General features: G+C 35.5%; 1 protein-coding gene across 10 annotated transcripts in view; it reads right to left on the bottom strand.

Moving 5' to 3' along the window:
• FOXP2 (forkhead box P2) overlaps positions 1-24954 on the bottom strand; it is a 565307-nt gene that overhangs the window by 277826 nt on the left and 262527 nt on the right. The window lies entirely within an intron of this gene.

Below are 24954 nucleotides of genomic sequence, written 5' to 3'. Positions count from 1 at the left end.
CAAAATAATAGTAGTCATTTTAGAAATCGATTTCTAACCAGAATGCGGTATTTCCTTTGTCCTGATAAGGAGGTTTTCTTCTTTCTGAGAGCAAATCCTTAAACACCTTCTAGCTTCTTGAATACGGGACACCTATTGGCAATGCGGCTTTATTATGACACTGATAATTTTATTCACAAGAGGCACATTCCAAGGAATAGCATAGCAAACAATTTGCTCTATTTAAATCTCTTTTTTAAAATATACTGAGTACCTACTGTGCGTCATGCACCCGGGACTATCCAAAACCTATCTTGCTTTTCTCCTGGAAATAATTATGCAAAAGAATGTATGAAAGGTCAAATTTCCCCCAAATTGGGTATGATCAGTTGTAAATCCCCTGGACAACTGTCAGCTTTTAGAAGACTTGGTTGTTCTCTCTAGTGCAAAGAGATCTATAAGCAAGACACATCGAATGAGCCAGGACACTGATTAAATACCATTCTTGAAAGCAGCAGAACCAACTAACAGGAAGAAATGCCCAGTGCTATCAAAACTGTAACACTGCAACAACAAAATCTAAACTAAATCGGTGGCATTTACCAAATTGCAGCCACCATTTCAAACAGATAAAAGCTGAAATACATATTTTAACAGAACAGAAACATGGGAGAACTGCCTGCTTTGTTCTACAGCAGGACTGGGCAACTCCTTTATTCAAAAATGGGAAGGTCTCCCTATTTTTGAGTGTTATGCCTATATTCTTCGTCAGCTTACATACAAATTAACATAAATTACAGAGGGAACTCTTTGCTGTTTCAAATGTGTGGCTAATTTGAGTTACAGGTGTATGTTTTCATTGTCAGGAACTTAAGTGGGAAAAATATATCTACTTTAATCAGAATTCTAATAAATACATGGGCTTGAGAATAATCCCAATTTTTGTTCCATCAGTCTAAATGCATTCTCACATCACTTTAGTAATCCAAACTCCAAAGCTTGACAGAGAATATGGTCCAACTTTGGGGATGTGAAATAGTGAAAGACAATGTTCCGTCTGCAGCCACCATTTGAGTTTTTGCTCCAGAGTTGCAACTAAATCGCAACCTTAATATCTTATCCATGTCCCTTTTATCTCACAGCCATTTATGTATATATTTCGTCTTCTCTGGCATTCTAAGTTCATTGACAGTATGATCTGTTTCAAGTTCAATAGGGTATCTACTAACATGACCTGGATGCAGTTAAAGCCTTCAAATACTTGTTGCCTAAATGAAGAAATAAATCAAATACCTAATAGATGAAGGAGGCAACAGTCTTGCCTCCTGTATCTATCGTCTACCCCCAGCACTAGCAGTACTATTGAGAGGGATGTTTCAGAGCAGGAACAGTTAGCAGAGACAAATGAGGAAACCATTCACCTGTGGCCATAATGTAGCCAGGACATCCTTTTACAAAGACAGTGCTATTGTTTTTTTCTCAAGACAATACATGCAACTGCTACTCAAAAGTAAACTCTGCTAGCACATTTGCAATGATCAACCTTACATGCACTGCTATAGTTTATACGGCTAATGGCAGAAGAAATAAGTCTCATGATATAAAGCAAAAGTGGAAGAATTTATTGAGCATCTACTACATATCATAAATGTTTTACATGCATTATCTCTAATTCTTGCACCCAACCCAACAAGTAGATAATATTACTCTTTTTACAAATTGCTGAACCTGGGACTCCTATAGGTTAAGTTGCTCAGAGTCAAATACTATTTAATCCAGTCTTCAAATCCAAGAGTTTTCTTTCTCTTTCTTTCTTTTGTTCTTTCTTTCTTTCTTTCTTTCTTTCTTTCTTTCTTTCTTTCTTTCTTTCTTTCTTTCTTTTCTTCTTTCTTTCTTTCTTTTCTTTTGTTCTTTCTTTCTTTCTTTCTTTTTTTCTTTTTCTTTCTTTCTTTAACTCAAATGCCTGTGTGCTTTCTGTTATGCCACAATGTCTCCCTAATCAACTATTTTATAGACTATATTGTGCAAACAGAGTACTGTATGAAGTGTTGTCAAGAAGCCAGTAAAGGAATTTAGAGTAAAATATAATTTAGTTTCTGCCCTGGAAACTTCCAATTACACATTATAGATAAGATACACATCTTATCTAGCTTACCTAGAATACAAGTAAAAATATGGTAGGTACATCAAGAGAGTACAAATTTCATATGGTATGAGTTCTGAACTTGGAGGGAATCATCCTGGGAGACGAAGGAAGCCTATGAGGAGGAGATCCCAGGAATGGGACTGATCTTCCAATGAATACACAGGATTTCTACAAAAGGAAGTATATTTGAAAATTCTCCAGACAAAAACATGCAAAACTAAAAACAAAATGATAAGTTATATCCTAAGACAGGCACATGGTTCAGAATGACTACGGCATACTCAATGAGTTAGTGAGTGGAATATACAAGGGCAAGTTAGATTTGAAATTGGAGGAATTTGAGGGTCAGAAAGAGGAACCTGAATTACGTTCTGTAGGCAGTATAATGTATCAAAACTGTTATTAAAGTTGGAGAGTGACAAGATTAGAGGTGTTTTAGGAAAGTTAACTTTGACCAGTATATAAAATAAAGTTATAAGCGGAAACCGGGGAATGAAAAAATCAATTGGAAAATAATCCTAAGAACTCTATGATGTAAGTAATATTATTATCTTTCTTATTTTTACAGATGGAGAAACTGAGGCAGAGGACAATTAAATCACTTGCCAGGGTAACACAGCCATATAGCACTTAGTATGGGGAACCAAAGAACAGTTAAGTATTCAGTTAAGATATTTATATGAAGAAAAAAGAAAAAAGAATCAATAAAATGTTCATTAAAATGTATTGAGTTTATTCTTCATGGAAGTAACTCATTTTTTAAAAATTTCTTTTAAAGATGAGATGAAACTATTTTTGTCTTATAGACAATGCAGGAAGATTACCATACATCAATATTTTTAAATATCTATAGCTAAGCCCTCCTCATGTGCTCTCCTAGCATTGTATATACTCCATCTCTGGTTCTGAGTTAGGTAAGAAATGATATCATGGACATGTGTGACAATATGATGTGTGACAATGAGCTATCCAACATGTATTATGATTATCTCAGGAGAAAAAAACAGAATAGATTATAGATCTCTAATGAAAAAAATTTAATTTATTAACCAAGTTTTAATCATTTAATTGTTATTACACCCATGTAAGGCAGTAATGTTTTCCCCATAATTCTAAAAAGTATTGCCTCAAAGCTAAATGAATGGTCAAAGTTTTCCAGGATAAGATACCAGAAGTGCTAAATCAATAGCAATTAAGCAAAAGATAACTTTCCTCTAACTAAACAAACAGCTCAATTTTACATTTGAAGGATTATTTCATTATGAGAAATAACAGAACTTCAAAGAATTATAGCAAAAGAAAAATAAAAAGTTACCAATAAGGCAATGAAGAAAAATACCAAGTACCAAAGAAGACTATGCAAAAATGAAGGTTTGCTTTCTTCTTGCCACTTTGAATCATAGTTAACAAGTGTTTTTCCTAAAACATGAGATCATCAATGATGTGAAAAGATAAGATATACACTCATTATATTACTTAGTATGGGGTCATGGACATGAACACTGTTACCTATTATGTGCAAGACATAAATTAGAATATTGGCATGCTTTACACTTTAAGATTTTCAGATATTAGAGCAGCAAGCTATGTCTTATATATAAATTGGGCTTGAAAATAATCAAGCACAAAAAATAAGGGTTAAAACTTTTATTTTAAATTACGGTAGCTCAATCTGCGAATCAAGCTGTGTTAGGATGAATTTATGTTTTGATGCCATTTTTAATGACAAAAAAAGGAAAAAGTAATTTGATGTCAAATGTACCAAAGTTCATAAATTTAGAAAGTATGCAAGTAAAGCATTCAATCACCATCGTGATTGTTCAGTTTTACAAATAAAACATTAGTGAAAAATTCAGCTTTACATTTTTATTAGAAATAAAACAGAAAGAAAATAGCTTTATAATATTTGAGAACAAAAACATTTTTATCTATCCTTTTAAGTATATTTTTAAAAAGATGTTGAGAGTTAAAATAGCTTATGGGAAAGCGATGTCTATCAAAATGGAATATAAGAAAACAGAAAACATGTCATTACTGAATGATGTTACAATGTTGTCTTAAGGGCTCCTCCATCTTTACCAAATATTAATATGCATTTCCTAGATAAATTATTACCCCTAAACATGCACTATAGTTTTTGCAAAATACCATAAAGAAATACACAGGTCAAAAAAAAAAGACTATTTAAATATTTACACAGAAGTGAAATGGGTAAGAACTTTTACTTAGAAAAACCTGTTTTTAAAAGTAATTATTTTTCCTTATTGGCTGCTAAGGGAAAAGTATTAACATATGGTTATTCATGTTGTTAAAAAGAACAATATAATAGTTGCAATCTAGCACCTCTCACTACGTAAAGCATTTCTCTTGTCTGACACTTTTCTGAAAACTATTTCTAGCAGTTTTAGGTGAAAAACCTAAGATGATTAAGACCACAGTGCAGACTACTGTTAGCACTGGGTTTGACACTGTTACTTATGCTCTGAAGCTAGAAGAAACTTTCACATAGGAAAAAATGTTTGCTACGTTTCAATATAGAAACTGCCCTGCTGTTTTCTATGCTATTGAAACTCCTTCTTGGTGGTCTGATACCTGATTGTTCTATTAGCCAAGCAGGTTAAATTATCTTTTAACCATCACTAAGCCTTTCAGGAATGTTGTATTTACTATTTATCAATTTATTTTGCAGATTGGGAAAACTATTTCAAGAACGCAAATTTCGATTTCTCACACACCTAGACAGTTTTCACACTTTACGGTCCATACACAAAATCTGCATACAATGTTACCCGACTTATCTCCATTTCACTTGCTATCAGCTGTTACTTTTCTCCTGTTCTTCCTTATTCTTTCTCTCATTTTACCCCTGTCCTTCCTTCCACTCTCTCTCCCTTCTTCTCTCTACAGGTCAATAAAATGAGCAGAAATAAAATTCTCAAAAAAATAATATTTAAACGCTTCCAATTTCACTTGACCAGAGTTTCACAGCAATGTCCATTTAAATTAACACAGGGGAAGATACTGTATAGATAGAGTGAAAGAGACATACTGGCTGGAGAGAGAGGAGACCAGGAAAGCAAATGAGGGAATATGAGAGGAAGAAGGAGAATCGATGCATAAGGGGTGTATTTATGCCATGAAAGAGACAATATAGCCTCTACTTCTCCTCCCTCCAGAAAGTAAAAGCAAGTTTTGGGTATTGAAAAATACTTCCTTTTTCCTCGTTGTTCATCAATTTAGTTTTGGCTCAACTCTTTTTCAGGATGGAAACTGCATTATGTAAGTGAGAAAGTTATACATAATGAAAGGGCAGTTTCCTCATTTTGTAACAACTATTTTTACAGTGCGCAGTGTTTTAATAAGTCTTATATAATGGATGTCTGAAAGTGAAGATAAAATGTGTACAATAAGGTTTCAAATCAGAATAATGAAATCATCACATTTAATTAAGTCTATCATGTCATACCCACACAAACACTGCACAACAAATATTAAACTAACCAAGGTTATAAAATTAAAGCTTCAAGTTCAGTTGGGTTAATAATGCTAAGAATAACTTTAATTACTTTTCAAGACTATAAACAAAATTAGTTTATTGGAAAATAAACTCATATATATACCAAAGCATTTCTAGCAAAAATGTTTATTTCTAGCACAGAAAACTTTGAACTTATTTTAAGTGGAACATGGAAAAGTAACCTCTACATACAGATATATTTGATTTTAAGTTGCTAAAACTTTGGTCTGGTGCTTTTAAAGCAGTCTAATTGTCATTTTTTTTTCAATGAGACTTATCATATGTTGATTGCTGCACATATAAATCATACTCTTTCTGTCAATGCATTGTCTCAACAAACTATCTAAATATCCAGCTATCTATTACTAAAATTGACAGTTGACTTCCCTAGGCAGGGTTTTATTTGTCAACTAAATATATTTTGGAAACGTTGACTGTTAAAGCTGAAAAAGTCAAAGTTATCAAAGAAGGACCACACATAAGAGAAACTGTACAGACATCGCGTGACAAATATATTTTAAAAATCTATTTTTAAAGCAAGACAGCAAGTATACTATTTAAACATGGTCTCAAAGAACAAAAACAGAAGTCCCACACCAGACTTTTTCTCTCATAAAGCCTTCATGAACACTAATGAAAAGAATATTCGGGGTCAGAGGTATCAATAATAGCAACGCTATGTAACCAAACATATAACTTCCAGTTTGGTTACCTACACTTAATTTCACTTACCCTTCAAACACTACTGCTTTTTGCCAGTAGGCAGCACTCTTACGTCTTCTACCTGTTACCAATGTTAATGTCACACAATGCCATCTGTAACTTATTACACATTGTCTGACCTTTGCTTGTGTTTTAGCCTCATTATTTTGGCTCCACGCTATTCATCTCATAGATATTCTTTTCTTCCTGAAAGCAAAATTAGACCTAACAATAAAATATCAGCAATGTTGTGTGCAGCACACATGAACGCCAAACAGAAGGAATATAATTAATGGCTGTTACTGTTTCTTTACTAGTTAATTTTTTTTTCTTATTGTAATTTAAAAGAAACTGCAACCAAGTGTAGGGTGACACTGTTTGATTAAATGAGTTTAGTATTAAAGCCTTTTCATTCCTTCTATACAGTCAGTAAACTATTGCTTTTATAATAAAGATCATATGAACCCTGACATTAAAGCATCTACGTTTAATTACCATTACATCTATCTTTTTGGAAAAACAAATCAAAGTAAAGTATAATAGCTTATTTACAAATTCATACACATAAATTTATAAGGGAAAAATATACAGCAACACTGGTAAACAATTTATATTCTACAACTTCACAGCAGAACACATATTCACTTGACAGAATCCTTCCGACTTCAACCAAAATTATTATTTTCTACTTCATCAAAAAGCACTTAAATGTAAAATGGGCCAACATCAAAATATATTAAGAGAAATTCTTTGGTTTCTTCACTAACTAATCAGAGATACACAGAAAAGGACCTTTTAAGTTTAATGATACCTGCTCATTAAATGATGCTAAACAGTAAAATACCACGAACAGCAGGGAATTTCAGTTTACATTAGAGAAAAAAAATAAAAGGGTAAAAATGACTGAAGTTGGTCAGTTCAAGCTGATAGGGCACTTCAAATGAATAACAGAAGAATAAAAGAGACACTCTAGGTTAAATTAGGTTCTCCTATTCCTTTTCTTGAAAGTGCTTAACTTCACAAATTTTATTTGAATTAGCTAAACTGCCAAAATCAAAGCAGATATAAAGTTAAACAGGCAACTACACTTCACAGTAGTTTACCTATTATACAACAGATAAAACCTTAATTTTAAAAAGGTGATTTGATTTTTAAGTGTGTATATTCCTTTTCTTCATGGAAGCAATTGATGTGATTCATTTCTAAGAAAACACTGCTCCACAGATTAAACATATACACACAGCTTCAGAAGAATGGATTTGCTTATGTAATTTTACTTCTCCATACGTAAGTGAAAATTTTCTCCTTCCAAAAACCAGTATCTGATAATACTTAATGAGTACTATGTTGTCAATTAGTATTTACAGCACAATATTTGTTTCGCATACTTTTTAAAAAGTAGGACATTTTCCCTTAGTTTAATAACTTTTCGCTTAGAATTTTCAGTTACTAAAAGCATCTCATTTTTCCTGGCTTGAATCATATTTCCAAATTCCTATTAGCACTTGACAAATGGTGGCATTTCTCTAAGTAAATTGGGCTAAATCTTGACAAATTTGTAGAGTGGCGCCCCTCTTGCCATGCCTTACCCCCTTTCCTTGTACTCAATTCAATTTCACCCTCACCTGTACTGTGGATAATTTTTATGAATGGTCACACCATTTCTAAAGCTAAATACAGTACTAGCGAATTTACACTGACCTCCAAGGCAAATGAATGTCCATTTTATGGGAAGGCAGAGAAAAGAGGGTCCTTCTTAACACAAAGAATAAATTGCTGATTAATAAATCATATCGGCTAGTAAGAAGTATTTTGGTTCCAAGGGAATTCCCCTGCAAACTTCAAATCATAACTTTATGCTTTTTGCTACCTTTGAAGCATGGATGGCTGTTATTATGGACTGAATGTTTGTGGCCCCTGCCCACCACCAAAGCCATCTGTTGCAATCCTAACTCCCAAAGTAATGGTGTTTGGAGGTGGGGGCCTGTGGGAAGTGAGCAGGTTGTGCAGGCAACACTCATCCTGCTAAGCTGATGAAGTTAGCACCCTTACAGAGACCCCAGAGACTTCCCTCAACCCCCAGCCACGTGAAGTACAGGGAGAAGATAGGTGTCATGGAGGAAGCAAGTTCTCATTAGACACCTAAACTTAATCAGTGACCTGATCCTGGATTTTCTAGGTTCCAGAACCATGAGGAACAAATTTCTATTGTTTATAAGCCACTCAGCTTATGGGTACTTTATTATTGTTTCAGCAGCCGAATAGACTAAGACAGCTGAAAAATGAGAGGTTCTAGAGAGGGCTCCCTTCTAACAGGTTCTTCCACAAAAGCCAGATCATTTCCCTGTCACTTTGGGATATTTACCAGTATTTTCTAGGGGTCGCTACCTGTGGCTTATTTAGACCATATAATTTAATCAACTGTAAATTTTAAAATGCCAAAAAACCCACAACAAACAAGGGTGAGCGTAGCCTCTGGTCTCCTCATATCACTACCATAGTGTTTCTCAAAGGGTATTGCACACAATACTAGTTTCTCAAGATAGTCTGCAATAAATAGGTTCTGCTATAAAAAAATATTTGACTCTCTTGTAGATTCACAAAGACTGTTAAATTATAAAAGGCTGTGAGAACAGTAAAGCAGAAAGTTCCCCTTTTTCATTAGTTAACTATAAAATACCTTATATGTTACTATTTGGGGAACATATTTTGCAAGCCCGAGCAAGTCTTAAAAATTCCTTGTAAATGTACTACATTTACGTCTCACATCAACAATCCTGATATACAAAAAGCTCTGAGAATCAACAGGCATTTTTGTTTGTTTAATTTAGTTGATGATAAAATTTGGTCTAACTGGAATGCCTATGGCATGAAACACAACCTAGACTGACATAAGGCTGTTAGTGTTTGTATGCATATATTTCACTGAAAATGTTATTGTGTTTGATTACCAGATACTGCCCTGACTCTGCAGAAACTATTGTAACATATAGACTACACATCTCATTACCTTTTTATACCCCAGAGCATTCTAAATTTTGGAATGTATCGCTCAAGGACTTTGGATAGGGCTTGTGAACTTGCAGAAACTAAGCAGGTTAAGAATATAGATGTCATTGGTAAGAATATAGACGTAGTTGGTAAGAACAAATAAAATCACTTGCATAAGACATGTTGCAAGACTTTTGTAATGCCATTAGACTAGAATACACTTTAACAAATTACATGGTTTACTCAGCTTTTTTATACCAGTGCATAATGGGCTAGGCACACGGTAGGTCCTCCATAAATATTTGTTTAATGAATTAGTTAACTGATAAAGTCTAATGCTTCAGCACGTAACTGTATAAACTGCTCAAAATAGGTAGATACAAATATCTCTAGAGATGGGGGCCTACTAATGGAGATATAGTTCCTTGTACTCAAATAATTCTGCTTTAACTTTATGTCTCCCTCTTAATTTATGATGATAGAAAGACATATTAGAACCATCATTTTTTAAAACTATTTTCAATGCTTCAGTGTCTTCTATAAGTCAAACTTATTTAGTCTTTCCTCCAGAAATTATATATGACATTCAGCTGTATTTCTTTCATGTTTCTTTCTTCACATTCTCTATATCCCTTTTAGTATTCTTTTCTTTTAGAGTAACAACCTAAGCTGTACACAGTAGTTTTCAAAGTATATTATAAATATTTAGCATTTGATTCACTTTGATTTCATTCCAAATACTAAACTGAACTTTGCACAACTTTGCAATGTTGTGCCTTTAGCCACAGGTGAGAGATCAGCTCAACATAGAAGACAAGGGCTGTGGAATCTGACAGACTTGGCCTTGACCGTGGCTCCACCTTAAAATGAATCACTGAACTGCAAGACAATTATTGTCCTAAGACTCCCTATCTCCACTGTTAACATGTGAATGATAATACTTGACTTAGCAGCGTTGTTTGGGGCTGAAAATAGGTTAATATACGAAAGATGCCAGGTAAGAAATTAGGTATTATTAAATAGGCTGGGGGGGGGGGGGAGAAGTGGAAGGAGCACTGAAAAATGTAAAGTTTAATGGCTCGAATCCCTTACAACTTAGTGGAAGAAACTATTGTTTTAATAAGCAGAAGCTTCAGTGCAAGCTTTCTGGAAGGATATGCATCGAAATGTCAATAATTGTTTTCTCTACTTAATAATACTATTAACAATTTGTACTATTTTCATAATATTCCTCCACATTACTGGAATCTACAGTGATAGGTTTATATGACTTTTGGAATTAGGGAAAATTGAATCCATTTTTATTTTTAGAAAAACATGTGTTTCAATATTTAAAGAGCTTCAATTATGTGGAAAATGAATTCATGAGGAGCTTCTTAGTCCTTAAAAATTTTAAAGAAATGAGTTTTTCATTATAATTATTAGAAATTTCATTATAAATTATTAGAAAGTAGAGTTTTACAAAGCCATTCAAAGATTACTCTGTTGTATAACACCCCGCACTCCCCAACCAAAAAAAATTCCATAACTTTGAGTGTTCATCTCCTATTACCTACATTAGTATTTTTAAAAATAACTGCTAAACAAGCAATAGTAAACTGCTGTTGTGTGTAATTTACTTAAAAAAATTCCCAGTGAATTTGAACTTCTTCTTCATTTTCATTGGTCATTTTTGTATTTTCTTTTAAAAATTTTTCAGTTTTTCCCCCAAATTTCTATTTTGGTATGTTTTATTGAATTAAAAGTATGTTTTATGAACTATTAAGGACATTTAAGCTTTGACACATCTTTTACAAACATCTTCCAGTTTATTTTATTTTATATAATCCTTTGTGGTTCCTTATATTTCTTGTCTGTTTAAAAAGCAGTTTCCTAACCCAAGGTCAAATTAATATTAGCATAATTTTTTGTTAGGTACTAGATGACTACAATTTTACATTTAATTAATGAGAATCTGACATATTTTTGAAAAATGTAACTTTTAATGCAAATAGTCAATTTACTTAAGACTTTTACTGAAAATCTATCTCTTTGCTCTTAGTTTAGAATACTTTCCTTATTATATGTTAATTTTTAAATAAAAGGTCTATATTTAGGGATATCTATTATAACTCCTCCTCCCCTAAGTCTTCTCTCTCAGCTAATGCAATCACTCTCTAATTCCTCAAGAAAAGAGAAAAAGAAAGAAAAAAAAAAACTAAACTTCATCTTAGAATTTTCTCTTCTTCCTTCTTATATATAAACCCCTGGAAAATCATTTCAAGGCAGCTACCAAAATTTCTAATCTGATCACTTAGAGTTCCATCCACTCTTAGCACCTCTGTTTTTGTTTGTTTGTTTGTTTGTTTGTTTGTTTTTTAACGTTTATTTGTTATTGAGAGACAGAGAGTGAGCACAGGAGGGGCAGAGAGAGGGGGAGACACAAAATCCAAAGCAGGCTCCAGGCTCCAAGCTGTCAGTGAGCCGGACTGGAGGCTCCAACTCACAAACTGTGAGATCATGACCTGAAGTCCTACACTTAACCAAAGGAGCCACCCAGGTGCCCCTCCTACCACCTCTGTTTAACTCACCATTATCTCTAGTCTGATCTCCTGAATTGCTTCCTAATTGTTACCACCCCACCCCCATCCCCAGCTCTGCTCTTGCTCTTTAAAAAATGTAAATAAAATTAAGTCACTCTCCTGCTGAAAACCATCCTTTCTCTGTACCATCAACCCTGTGACCGGATCCAGACTTAACTCTGCAGCAACATCTCATTCTCACTCTTGCCTTTGTTTATCTTGCTTCTTGCTTTGGCCAAATGTGCCTTCTTGCAAGGCTAGCTTGGGGCATTTGAACAGCTCTTCTCTCGGCTGGCAGTGCTCCTTAACAATAAGCTAGTTTTTCTAAATCTAAATCACTTAAATTTCACTTCCTCAATGAAACCTTTCTTGAAACCCTAATATAAAGTAGCACCTTTCTCACTCCCTTTCATATATTCCTGGCTTTTTTCTATCACATAAAAATATGAAATATTATTGCCTGATTTTTCTTTTTCTTATCCAGTACTTCCTCTCATGTTCTATGAGAGCAGGAAAGGTATCTGTCTTGTTCAACGCTCTAGTCCCTGTTCCTGGAACACTGAGTGATACGAGAAGGTTGACTGAATAAATGAATAAATGAATAAACATTTTTCCATTTACAGCTCTTCTGTTTTCAAATAAAAACATCTCACATAAGCTTTAAAGTATTTTAATAAACCTCTATCAAAATATTCTTCGTTATTCCTAACTATTCTATGCTTTTCATCGTTCTTGTTTGCCCATTTTATCCTCTTGATAGTATACAGAAAAACTATAATTTTAGTATTTCATACTGTCCTATGTTGTTTTATTTAGTCATTACAAAGCTCATGCTTACCTTTAGGTTATCTAATTATGTAATTATAAATCCCACTCTCCAAATCTACAGTTTCTTTCTTTGCCATATCTATTACAATGGTGATAACCTTATCTACTGACGCACTCCTGAAATTCATAGAAAAATATTCTGATACGAGACTCTCTTCCCCACAAAAATTACTTATTTCTCCTTTCAAAAAAAAAGTGAAATTCAGACGTCAGAATCTGGCATTCAAGGCTCCATATATTTCCTTTCAAAATGTATTCTCCTCTTCCTAGATGAGCCCCCATGCCTGAATCAATCTTTACTCTTCACTACTGCCCCAAACCTCTGAGCTTTTATTCTTTTTCCTCTCTGCAATGCTCCAATTCCTTTTTTCACTTATTACAATCTGTTTCAGTATACCTACTTGGCGTTTTTTAAAATTATACCCTTCAGAAATGACTTCTCCTTCCTTTTGCACTACTATACCTCTTGGATGGACACACTGAAATGATGGCTAACATATTTTATTTGTGGGTGTCCATTTCTAGTAGATTATAAACATTCAAAGATGCATTAAATGAATGGCTATTTTGCCTACCAAAAATTTAAGTTCTCACAGAGAACCTGGAAAAATACTGCCAAACTTACAGAAAAGTTGCAAGTATAGTATAGACAATTTTTTTTTTCTGAACTATTTTCTTGAACTATTCTTGAAGTGAGTTATCAACTTTTGGCCCCATCACTTCTAAATACATCAGTGTATTTCTGACACATGAGAAACATCCTCTACCTAACCACAGGACCATCAAAATCAGAAAATTGACAGTAATATATTTTTAGTATCATCGAATACTCCACCTCCCTTCAAGTTTAGTCACCGGTCCTAATAATGTCCTCTATAGCAAAAGGATCCAGTTCAGAATCGCACACTGTATTAGTTTCCATGTCTCTTTGGTCTACTCTAGTTTTGGAACAGTTCTTAGCTTTCTTTGATTTTCATGACCTCGATTCATTTGAAGATTATAGACCAGTTATTTCATAGATACTCCTTAATTTTGGTTCGTCTGTGTTTCCTCATGATTAGTTTTAAGTTATGCATGTTTGGCAGATGTACCAAATACAGAATGCCAAATACAGAAATGATGCTTTATTTTTTCTCACTATATTCTATCAGGTGGTACAAGATTTTGGTGTATCTCCTTACTAACAGAGTTCACTTTGATCACTTGATTAAAATGGTATCTGCCAAGCTCCTCCACTGTAAAGTTACTCTTTTCTTTTTTGTAATTAATAATCATTTTGGAGGGAGTTATTTTAGAGGGAAACTACTGTGTGTGTGTGAGTGTGTGTGTATGTGTGTGTGTAGTGTGTATGTGTATTCATATTTCCCTTTTTATTCAATGGCTTATAATTATTTACTTTATAATTAATTTAACTTATAATTTATTTACGTTGATGTTCCAATTGTCTCTAAGTTGACTAGTGGAAGCTTTTTCAGGTTGGTTTCTCTGTCCTTGTAGCATGTTCCCATCATTCTTTAAGTGTTTCCTTATTGTCTAGTACAAGATACATCAGACTTATTTTCTAATTTACCTGTTCCAGTTATCAAGCGTCTTAGTTTTCTTTTCGAGGAAACTGGTATTTAGAATAAAGATCTAGGCCCTAGGTGTGTTCTAATTGGTTTGGGAGTAATGCTGTTTCAAGGACATCCTGTGGACAGAGCTACCATAACTATGTTTCTATCCACAGAAAAATATGAGTTTACACATCTACCTGTAGCCCCAATCCAACACCATGGAGCTCATTCAGATTTCCCTCTTTCCACATTTGTACCTTGGACAATTAGAAACCAGGTTTCCATATCCCTAATGTATTTACTTATTTGATCAATTCTCAGTAAACACATCTTCACCCTTCCATTGGTCTCCTGCTTGGATGCACTCTACTTCGAGCTTGGATTCCAGCAATGATGCCAGGCTGTTCTTCCACATGGAGGTCCCCTACATGCCACAGAGCTCTGATACCCTGGACCCTTCTGCAGATATGCCCTTACCATTATTTTATGGCTTTGACTCCCCACACTAGGCCATTCAACCCAAGTAGACATGATCCTTAGTGGGATCCTTACATGATCCCAAGTAGACATGATGAGTTTCTGATACTCCATGTCAGACTGCCCTTCTTTGTAGATATCCTCCTCTCTGTGCTCAGGCTCTGACACCCTGAGTAGGACATCCCTCCTTTGCAGACACCTTCCACAACCTGGTAAGGCTCTTACACTACACACTGGGTCACAATGTCTCCGTACCAATTGTCATACAGACAGCTTATTTTTTGCCCCACCTAATGGCTTTAGGACAAAACTGTTCAAAAAGGGAATGAAAAACAAAGAAGGAAGGCAATGAAAGGTGGAAGAAGAAGAGCTATTATTATTGTTTTAGGTAGAAAGATTTTGAAATATACATAGTGAAAAATATTTTAACTTCTTTTGGCCTAAAGAGGATGACAAATTGTATCAGCAACAACTTCCCCCGAACTGATGAATTGCACATCATCTTGATATTCATGTATATTTTGCCATGTTCCAACTACCACAACAAAAATGATTATGCTAAGCTCTTTATATGCTGGAAATTTATTGCTTTCCTCATCAGAATTCATTCTATATTTTCTTCTTCCTGAGTACCCTAACTTCTCAGCCACATGGTTTGGATAGGACTGACTCCACACCAAGCTCCAAAAGTAGACACTGATTCTCTTAAGCCAGTCAGCTTATCTCAATCTTCCAGGCTACTGTAATTAGTTCAGAAATGGGTGTGGAATGAGACCTTAGCCAATGAGCACATGCCATTCACCTGGCCACAATGACTGGTACAAGGCTAGGCACTTGACTAAGCTGGTCTGGAGCGACTTCTGGGAATGATAAGATACAAATTCTACCTTCTCTTGGAGCTGGTAATGTGTGGATGTAGAACCTGAGACCACTGTAAGAAGAGAGCCCCAAACTGTGTGGGGATCACTGTGTGGAGCCAGGGGATGAAAGAAGTCCATAAAAATCAGAGCTAAAGGAAGAAACTTTAATGATGTAATTCTGTCAGAAAATCTTCACTGTCAAGAGGCAATTCAGATTGCTTTAGTTATCTTCCCAGTTGATCCCACAAGTGCTCATGGATTCTGCTTCAGAGTCACTCAGGGTTTATTCCAAAAGGTCTTTTTACTGCTGGCCACTTAAAACTAGTTGTTTCATCCATGCTGCATGATCTACTCACTCCCTAAAACAAGTTGAGATTGCACATTTGTTCTTGACAACATTTCAAAGCCTTCCTCATTTACTCTCAGTTGTATTTGCACCACCCTAGTTCCTAGGTTTCTGGTCCCACAAGTTCATATTCACTGTGACTTCTGGATCCTTCTGTCTGGAACTCCTCCAATCTCCCATGTAGGCTTACTGGACTTTGGCTCCCAAGTGGATATCAACACTACTTTTTATCTTCTGTGTTAGTCCAAATGCTCCTCTCCCTTATATCTATTGAAAAACTGCTTCAGTTTCCACCTGGCAGAATCTCACTATCTGAGCATACCTTACTCTTTCTGGAACATTGAGATTCAGTTACACAACAAACGAGGGAATTCGTGCTCTGCGTCAGGTACTGTATTAAGGATCTTGACAACATATTTTCTATTGACATAAATGTTATAAGTCATATATTCACAATTATGAAATTAGAATACAGTAAACCCTTGAACAAGGTGGAGGATGGGGGCACCAACCTCTTACAAAGGCAAAAATCCATGTATAACTTTTAATTCCCCCCAAACTTAACTACTATAGCCAACTATCAACTAGAAACCATACAGATAATACAAATAGTTGGTTAACACATATTTTGTATGCTATATGTATTATATATGATGTTGTTACAATAAGGTAAGCTAGAGAGAAATGTTATTAAGAAAATCATAAGGAAGAAAAACTACATTTACAGTACTGTACTGTATTTACTGAAAAAAAATCTGTGTGGAACTGCACCCACACAGTACAAATTCATGTTGTTCAAGGGCCACCTGTATTTATTTTATTTTAAAATCACATATATGAATTCTGTCGGTATGCTTTTATTCTAACTAATGTTCTTTTTATAGTACACAGCTGAATTCAAACTAGAATTAATAAGGATGGTTTTATTGTGAGTCCTTAGATTTCCAAACTATTAGGCTTATGTGGATATTTGAGGACTAAATATTTTCTTGGCTTATAAAAGGGTCAGTTGATTCTTAATACCTGGTTAGCTATGAACAAAAAGAACTTTTTCATGGTTAGTGTTTTAACTTCCAAAATGAAGTACATTTTAAACAGGAATGTGTTACGTTAGTATCTGTGGACAGTTGGATTACTATGTTCAGTTATAGAAACTTTTATCATCCCTTGGAACAAGCCAGGAGCTGTGCCATATTCTGCAGACACCATGGTAAGCAAGCAAATAAGATGTGCTCTGTGCCCCTGTTGAGCTTACCTAAGTTGCGAAAAACAAATATTCACCAAAGTATCACTCAGAAAACATGCAATCACAATATTCTTAATTTTGCATTTGAATCTTTTCCTTGCATTTCTCGAGGCATGGTGTCTTGAGTAAGATACTGAGAAAAATACCTGAAGCAGGAGTCTTAATGCTCACACAGGCTAAGCAGCTATTTAACCCACTGAAGATGCAAGGTAGGAAATGTGGCAAACGGAAAGATGCATGCCCCATCTAAAGGGACGTGCTGCTACATGGAAACGTGGGTTTAGTACTGCAAGAGCACAATGTTTTCAAGAAGCAGATTTTTGAATGTTAAAAACCAATTTAAAAATTATGGGGTCAAAGAAAACACGGATGAGGATTTGGCTTGCAAGCCATCAGTGTGCAACATATAATGTAACAAATGGTGAAGCTTAGGTTTATGATGATCCAATTTAATACCATAGATAGACAGATAGGTACATAGATAGATAGATAGATAGATAGATAGATAGATAGATAGATAGATCTTAGTATCTCCTACATCTTATCTCTTTCCTATATCTTACGTAACTTCCCATAAGCAAATTCAGCTACTGTCCCTGAGTACCACCTCTGTGGAATGTGTAACCTACCCAACTAGTGGTATTTGATAGCGATATTCATGAAGTGCTTGCTAATCTTCAGAAATTCTGTTCCATCTCATTTTCATATGAAAACATTCATTCTTCTCTGCCTCTTTAAATTGTGATAAACTGTTTAAGCTAACTATGCTACATGATTTCTTTTACTTTTAAATTCTTGAATTTTTTGTATACATCTTGTAAGTGTATCATTTGGTAATATTTATGCCATAAAAATATTTATGCCAAAAAATTATCACTATCTCTTCTTTGAACCTCTTATGCATTTTTCTTACCATAAATAAGTTGTTCGTGGTTTAAATGTCATTTAATATTCTATGGTCTGTTCTGAAATTTAAGCTACAATCATCTTTGTCTGGCCATATGGTGTTTAGACACAACTGGGGATTGATCAGTAATTTGTTAACATGCACTTTCTTAAGAAAGCAATTTCCTGTGAAAAATCCTATCTTTGCCTATAGGTACTCTTTTTGTAGAAGAAAAAGAGAGATTTTAGTTAGCACTTTAATTTTTACAGAAGGCTGTCAACCTTCAAGTCTGCCTATATGATCTCTAAGGAAGGTGGAGGATCCATATTTAGTCAATAACTTAGAATAAAAGTTACTTTAAGGCTCCAATACCCTTCACATGTTTGGGGCCCAACTCTCATCTGGAACCTTCTTGAGGGAAGCCATTCATTCATTCCACCAGAAATTCTAAGACTGTTTCTTAGGAGTCTTGAGAGAATTACATAAATGGGCCACATTTCTTGGTCTGTGATAAAAATAAAAAAAAATTAGTTTTACTGATTCGCACTTTGGAGCACTACCTATATTCCATCAGAACGTATGAAAACAAACAGGTTTGTGTAAGCATGATCATGTTCACTGTAGCCATGATGTGGTGGCACCTCACCACTCAGGAAAAGCTGGTCATAGCCAGAGGGTAGAACAAATGGGGCTTAAGCCAGATTTGTAGCCCAGATCTAACAATAATTGCAATACTCTAGTCTTTTGTTTTATTGATCTTCACCTTATACTTTCAATTCTAAATATTTAAAGTTCTACCTTTTTATTCTATGCTATTTTACTCGTGTATTCTTATAGGCTGTGTGGCAAAATTTGGCCTTAAAGATTATAAGCGAATAATGTTAATATGAAATCACTGACAATTTCCATCTCTTTTTCTTTGATGAATCTAGTACTTCATAACATTTCCAATATATGCTTTCTTACTACTTTTTCTCTAGGCTGTAAGTTCCCTATATCTAAATATTAGTGTGGGGGCACCAGGGTGTCTCAGTTGGTTAAGTGTCTGACTTTGGCTCAGGTCATGATCTCTTGGTTTGTGAGTTCAAGCCCCGCATCAGGCTCTGTGCTCACAGCCCAGAGCCTGGAGCCTGCTTTGGATTCTGTGTCTCCCTCTCTCTCTGCCCCTCCCCTGCTTATGCTCTGTCTCTCTCTGTCTCAAAAATAAATAGAAAACATTAAAAAATTGTTTAAACATTAGTGTGTTAAGAATCTCAGAAGAAAAGTAACAAGCTACTGCCTATAGATGAAATGCAAGAGACCTCATGATGATCTCCCTTCTTTCCCTCTAACACTTGTTTGTTTACCAAATTTGTGAAGTTCACAGTATTATAAATTCTGAAATGTGACTATCAGAACTCCAGCTAGTAATAATAAGTCCTTATTATTTTTTTTTTAAATAACAGCAAAAGAGATGTAATGGGTAAACTCCGTGGTTGTGGCAAAGAAACAACAGGGTCATTCAATTTTAGGCTCCCAGAAGTTTCAGTAACCCTATTTCATAAGAAGGCCTAAGGTTTTAAAATGTAAAATACTTAAGGATCAAAACAATAAGAAGAAGAAAAGACAGCTTCTTTATCAAGTTAAATAAAAAACTGTCCAATGGCACAAACTGCCATTTTTAAAGAACCATAACAGGATCGAAATGTATAGTCACAGTGGTGAGGCTCATTTTACAATTCACCACTGGGTAATGGAGGCCCAGCTGCCAAATCTGGTGAGAGTATGAGAAGGACACCTGCCTTAAAATTGAAGGAAAACTCCTCAAGGAAGTTGAGGTGAAATAAATATGACCTAGGAGATTTGAATAGCCAGTTGGCCAAACTTAAACCTTTTGTCAAGCCTTGTTTTAATTCACTTTGTATATTAATGGCATTAATCTTGCACCTTTTCCTGTCACGTTATATATTAAAATATAAGTATTTAATATTGGGAACTCCATGATTGAAAACTTAAGGTGAAATTTAAAAATACAGTTGAAATAGAATGTTGGGCAGAAGTAATTCTATTGCAACAGGTCTCTCTGATTTTCAAAATCTTTTATTGTTCTGATGGTGCTTTGACTCATTCTTTTTCCCCGAACCCCCTGTATCTATTTTTTTCAACAGCACTATGCCATCACATTTCCTTTTTTTTTTTTTAATGTTTATTTACTTTTGAGAGAGGGAGAGAAAGAGAGCATGAACAGGGGATGGGCAGAGGGAGAGGGAGACACAGAATCTGAAGCAGGCTCCAACCTCTGAGCTGTCAGCGCAGAGCCTGATGCTGGGGCTCGAACTCATGAGCCGAGCTGAGTTGTGAGATCATGACCTGAGTGGAAGTCGGACACTCAACTGAATGAGCCATGCAGGCGCCCCTTAATTTTCAATTAATTACTTTACCTTGTCTGTCAACTATGAAATCCTACTAGGATATCATTAAGAAATAGTGCATTTTATAACAAATTACAAGAACTTTTTTACTGTGAATATTTTCATTAGCTCTACGAAAGTTTGTAACATTTTTTCCATTTACACATTGAAAAAGTTTTGTGTCTATTGAGTTTGTTAACTTTTCTTGCATGCTTACATCTAAGCCAAAATCTTGTTGTTCAACATGTAGTAAAAAAAATACACTTTTACTGGCCCAAATCTCCTCCATTCTATTAAGAAAAAAAAAAAAAAACTTAAACAAAAGGTTAAATCTTATTTCAGAACATTTCCCAACAGCAATCATGTGTATTCCATTGGGAAAAGAAGGAAATTCTTAACAACTTAGAATTGACTCATGTCCTATCCAGTCCCTGCTTACAATGAAATGACATCAGCATTGTAGTGTGTGGTATGTCAGGGTGGAATGGAATACAATTTCCTCAAGAGAAGAGAATACTTTTAACAAATGTCCAATGTTCTAGTGAAACTTGTGATGATTAACATACTTTTTACATGAAATAACCCCATCCCCCCCAAATAGAGGTATTTTCAAAGCCCATGTCAACAGTATTTTTCATAAGATAAATAAGAGATTGAAAAAAACGAATGAAAGAATAAACAAAACTAGGGAGGAACCTCTTAATCTTAGAGGATATCTGGGGTTTAACATATTTATGTGTTCTTATCTATATTTATATAGCATTTAACTTTGTAAGTTAAATTCATATAACATTAACTACCTGTGACAATAAATACTTCTGTAACGTGTTACAAAAGACTGGAAAAACTGTTCTTCTGAATAATTTTTCTGATAAGATTAAGTTGTCCACAATCTATTTTAATCACGTTAAATGTAAAAGCAAGAAGCACAGTTGCAAGAAGTGACACGGGATATGATTACATGTAATTAATATTTTCATTATTATACTTTTTCTGTATTTTTCAAACATTTCCACAGTAAGCATATATTTTTCTTGTATGAAATATATTAAATAACTATTTTTAAATGTCCGTTTGTTTGTTTGTTTGTTTATGAGAGGCAGAGAGAATCTCAACCAGGCTCTGCATGGGGCCTGAACCCATAGACCGTGAGATCATGACCTGAGCTGAAATCAAGAGTCAGATGCTCAACCTGAGCCATCCAGGTGCCCCAAATTAAGTTATTTTAAATGTTACTGAAAAGGAACATCCCCAGATATACAAATGCCCTTATATACAAATACTTAGAAATAGCCTGAGGACCCTGATCTCCAAATAGTTCTGAAAATGATTCTTCTCTCTTTTTTCCTCTCACCTCTGTCGATTGATTGCTGCCCAGGATTAGCATTCTTTCCCGGGGTTTTCCCTAATTTTTAACCTTAAATCTAGTTCAGCATGGCATCTTCAGAGACAAAGCAGCAAAAGTGGAAGAAAAGAAGGAAGACTGGACAGTTGCTTCTGCCCTTCCTGTGTCCTGGCCATGCTCCCTGGCTCCTTTCACAAAACCGTGCTGGTCCAGGGGAAGCCCTCAACTCTGAAGTAGCTGTTAGAACCTATGTGACCGAAGGTAGCCTGCACTCAGTCTTCCTCTCAGTTCTAAAACGTCCTGCGTTTGGTAAACAAACTCTACTATTAGTATGTTTTTGTGCTTTTGCTCTTCAATACAAAGTAAGAAAAAAGTAAAGCTTGCAAAGCTTTAACAAGCAGAAAGCAGGGGGATACAGGAGAAAGTTGTTTTACTTCCTATAGTTTTCCCCTCTGCTGTTTGTAGTAAAACCTTTAAGAAACCTTAAAGGACTGTTTATTATGCTGTGTGTTATGTGCAGGGAAAGAAGCATAAAGGAGAAACCGTAAGTAATTACTGTGCACTTGATTGGGGATGTTAGAAACGCTTATCTGAAGTAAGAAGACATCGGTTAAAAGAGAAAAAAAAAATCGAAAGGTAACAAGCCATGCCATGTAAGCAGGCAACTATTCTAAACAAGGAACTCTTGTAGGTACCAGAGATCACCAGAGATGGAGCAGAGAGGCCTGCGGTTATCCCTTTTTTTCTTCTGATGTTTCTGTAAATAAGTTCAAATCTGAGAGAATGAGTAGGAAGCCTAATTTGGACCACAGATCAGGCTGGATTCTCTAAAGAAGAATTAGCATTAGTAAAGCTGTTATCTTGACAGTCTGACTCCTGTGTCTACTTCTCAATCTGTTCCTTGTTGGAGGTGGAGGCAGGAGTGAGTCAAGCCTCATTAGTAGATAAGACAGACTTTTTCTCTGTTGTGGAGGAGCTATAATGTCAGTGGGTTGAAGAAAAGAATTATCCAACCATTATTTGCACAAGTAGAACTTCAGTCATAATTAGGCTGAATACCACAAAGATTCTGTGGGCACATCTACCAGGAGGACCTGACTGGGTCTGGAAAGTCAGGAAAAGCTTTCTTGAGTAAGAGAACTACCAGCTGAACTCAGAAAGGAAAGTTGCAGGGGCTACCCAGGTAAAAGCAGGGAGGGGAGAGAGCATCCTAGGCAAACACAGCGTTGGGTAAAAGGAGGATGGCACAGTCCATGATTACAGAAGTCTATCTGCTTATGAGTGAATGATGGCAAGAGGACGTGAGGTAGGCAGGGTTTTCTTCTTCATCCCCAGATCAATGAGAATCCTTTACACGATTTTAAGTCAGAATCAGATTTGTTTTTGTTTTGTTTTTTATTTTTTTTTAATTTTTTTAACGTTTATTTATTTTTGAGATAGAGAGAGACAGAGCATGAACGGGGGAGGGGCAGAGAGACAGGGAGACACAGAATCGGAAGCAGGCTCCAGGCTCTGAGCCATCAGCCCAGAGCCCGACGCGGGGCTCAAACTCACGGACCGCGAGATCGTGACCTGAGCTGAAGTCAGACGCCCAACCGACTGAGCCACCCAGGTGCCCTGTTTTGTTTTTTAAACTAATCAGTAAGGCTGCACTGAAGAGAATGTTTCAAAAGGATGCAAAAACGAATGTGAAGAAAGCTTCTAGGAGATCATTACAACAGCCAAGAGACCCCATGACCGCCTCATCCTTCATTAGAACCCTGGAGCTCTAGGAGTCCCCTGCCCACTGTCTAGTCAGAGGAACAGGATATGTCCTTATTCCAACTGTATTCTGGAGATAGGCCCTTGGTATATCTGGTGGGGGATATGACTGCATATCACCATAGAATTAATGCCAACTAATTTTTCTCATTCTATCAGCACTGAAGTATACCCCCAACTCACAATAGCTAAAACGGACTTTTGAAGGCTACCTGGAGATAGCAATCACCCTTTTCTCATTTTGCTTGGACCTGTTTTCTATTTATTCCCAGGATGACCAAACTCATTTCTCTTCTAAGTGGGAGATGCCAATACCTGGCAATTCTTTATTTCTAACTCTGACCTTTCCTCTATATCCCAGACAAATATTTTCAACTGACTCCTTATACCTCTTGCTCATTAAACATTTTGGAAGTATCTCAAACTCAGTATTTGTAATACTGTATTTGTTTTCCAATCCACTTTGAATTTCATATCTCATTAATGACTAGAAATCCCAAAGTAAGCTTACCATCTATCACTCTTTTAAACATTAACCAAGTTTATCTTAGAAACACTTCATATTTGATTCCTTATCCTCCATCATCATCATCATCATCATCATCATCATCATCATCACTTTAACAATAGCTAATGCTTATTGGGGGCTTAATATATGTCCAGGACTGGTGCTTTGTACCTTATATTATCACTTATTCCTCACCATGATCCTATGCTATTATTATCCCAATATCTGAAGCTAAAGGAGATTCAGGAGAAGCTGTATTACACCCAAAATCATGGGTATCAAACATAAGATGCTTCACAATTTGACCCTATCTCCTCTCTTTAAGCTCATCTTTCACAATTCTACAAGTCAGTGATAATCAGCCTCTTGACCATTTCCTAAATATGCCACACTGTTTAGTGCCTCTGAAGTAAGTCATTTTTGACCCAATTTTCATGGTCAACCTTAAGTGTTAGCTCCTTTTGGAATCCCTGCCTTTCTTCTCTCTTCCCACCCATCTCCACAGTTCTTTATCCATGTTTCCATACTACCACTCACCTCATGCTGCAATTATTTATTTTGAAGTATGTCTTCCTCAGGAGAGTTTTAGTTCTCCAGGTGTGGAAAAGTATCTTATGCACCTTTGTACATTAAGAGTCTAGAACAGTGCCTGAAAGGTGGCAGGGATTCTGTGACTTTTAACCAAAAAATGGTGATGGCTAACATTTGCCCCCAGATACTCTGCTAAGTTCTCAGACATACTGCCCATTGACCTTCACAACAGCCCTATGAAGTAGGTGCAGCTTTCATCCCCAATTCACACAGAAAGAAGCTGAGAGTCAGAGAGGTTAAGTAATTTGTCACAGAGATAATAAACTG

Source organism: Felis catus, chromosome A2 (assembly GCF_018350175.1).
Source record: "Felis catus isolate Fca126 chromosome A2, F.catus_Fca126_mat1.0, whole genome shotgun sequence".
Classification (NCBI taxonomy): Eukaryota; Metazoa; Chordata; class Mammalia; order Carnivora; family Felidae; genus Felis; species Felis catus.
Note: the sequence above shows the minus strand (reverse complement) of the source record. Positions and strands in the feature narration are given on the sequence as shown.